Genomic DNA, 2,500 nt, shown 5'->3' with positions numbered 1-2,500 from the left:
TAATCATCAACTTGCCTTTTTTGGTTCTTTAATTCCTTAAATATACTGGAGATAATCGTTGAATAATGTTGTTTAAATAGAAGTTTCTCTAATAACTCATTATCATTTAGAAAAAGTGGTGGTCTTATGAAAGGTATTATTCTAGAGTCCCTTTGAGGAAAAAGATGCTAAAAATAAATCGATAATAAAGTACTTGGAATAAAAAAATTTAAACCTCGTATAAGTTTGTGACATTAAATACTTGATTTGATATTAGTCACCATTGCAACCATGCTTACCCTGTTCAAAATTGTAAAAACGCACTTTAATAAGAGAAAAGAATCCTTAGGATTGTAGACATAATGCATATCACAGAGTATTATTATTATTATTATTATTATTATTATTATTATTATTATTATTATTATTATTATTATTATTATTATTATTTCCTGCTAAGCTACAACCCTAGTTGGAAAAGGAAGATGTTATAAACCCGGAGGCTCCAACAGGGAAATTAGCCCAGTGAGGAAAGGAAACAAGGAAAAATATTTAAGAACAGTAACATGAAAATAAATATCTCTTGTATAAACTATAAAAACTTTAACAAAACAAGAGGAAGAGAAATAGATAGAATAGTGTGCCCGATTGTAACCTCTAGCAAGAGAACTCTTACCCAAAACAGAGGCTATGGCACTACCCAAAACTAGAGAACAATGGAGTGTCCTTCTCTTAGAAAAGCTGCTTACCATAGCTAAAGAGTCTCTTCTACCCTTACCTAGAGGAAATTGGGCACTGATGAACGAAAGTGCAGTAACCTTTTGGGTGAAGAATTGTTTGTTAATCTTATTGTTGTCAGGTGTATGAGGTAAGAGGAGAATATGTAAAGAATAGGCCAGAATATTCAGTGTATGTGTAGGCAAAGGGAAAATAAACCGTGACCAGAGAGAAGAATCTAATGTACAGTAGTACTGTCTAGCCAATCAAAGGACTCCATTCTTTTCTAGCGGTAGTATCTCATCGGGTGGCTGGTGCCCTGGCCAATCTACTACCAGACTATTTTCTGCTCTAGGATTTTGATAATTCCTTTCCAAAACAGTTTGCATAAATGGAAGATGGTATATTTTTACCACTATTACGAAAAAGTTTAAAGAATTTTTTCTATCAGATTATATTAGTAATATTTCAATTTTCATAACTTGCATCGCCTAGTAAAGCATGTAAAAGAGAGCCAACTGTAAAATATATTTGTTTGTATATACGTTTATGTGTATTATATTAGTATCGTATATAATTTTAATTATAATCTCCTGAATAAAAAAAATAGCCACAATGAAACTAAATCTGATTAGTAAGTATATAAACTTAATATTACAATAAAAGAAAAACAAAAAACAGAGCATATCGATGTTGCGATTCCTTCATAAAATACCCCAGAGCGAAGATATTTTGGGAACGCGGCAGTATTCGACCGAGATAATATTGAAGTCGAGAGCAATTTTTCCTAAGGGTTCTTTTAGTGGAAATGATAAGAGTTCTTCTTCTCCCGATTGCTTTATACTGATCCATTTTAGGTCGAGAGAAAGGACCCTCCATTGGAAGCTCTGGAAAATTGGGATATTTGTGCTGATGCAAATTTTAGTTTTATTGTACTAGATAAGAATTAGCCTTAATAAAAGCATAAAATATAATTAATCTTACTCAAGTATGACGTTAGTGAAGACGTGACTCATTATAAACGTTTTGTTGTAATGTGGCTACGCCATGTAGTTTCTTATTCATATGATTATGAAAGATTTTCAAATCAGCACACTTTTTGTTGCAAAAATTCGCAGAAATGTCGTGTTTTACAATAAAAAATAAATTTAGTCCCTATATATCGTGAAAATTTATTCTCACAAATTCAATTATCTGTTTGAAACGAAGGTTGAAGCAAACTTCCTTAGTTTTCTTAATAGTAGGAAAATTCCAAAAGTTTTTTCCGAGATGTTTATGGAGGTTTGAAGGATTGCAATGTAAATGGATATCATAAACACGTTGGAAACAAAACTAAAAACAAAAACAATCTAAAACACATTATTGTGAGAATTTATAAAATACAATATATTTATGGACCTTTTTTCTTACTAGGATGAAACATGGAAAATGTAGAATTAATTTAAGCAGTAGAAGGTATAGCATACAATTTTGGTGGATATACTAATGATAATACATGATGCTAATGCCAATGCATGAAAAATACATGTTAGTGTATATTAATTTATGAGGAAACGAAATAACCATATAAAAATTACGGTGGCCTTCTACTTTTATATATGTGCATATACTGTACTGTATATACAGTGTATGTGTGTGCATTTATAAATTACTCTCTCTCTCTCTCTCTCTCTCTCTCTCTCTCTCTCTCTCTCTATCTCTCTCTCCTCTCTCTCTCTCTCTCTCTCTCTCTCTCTCTCTCTCTCTCTCTCTCTCCTTATATACACACACATATATTATATATATGTATATATATTATATATAT

The sequence above is a fragment of the Palaemon carinicauda genome, chromosome 4, assembly GCF_036898095.1.
Source record: "Palaemon carinicauda isolate YSFRI2023 chromosome 4, ASM3689809v2, whole genome shotgun sequence".
Lineage (NCBI taxonomy): Eukaryota > Metazoa > Arthropoda > Malacostraca > Decapoda > Palaemonidae > Palaemon > Palaemon carinicauda.
The sequence above is the reverse complement of the archived record's forward strand: the minus strand, read 5'-3'. Positions refer to the sequence as shown.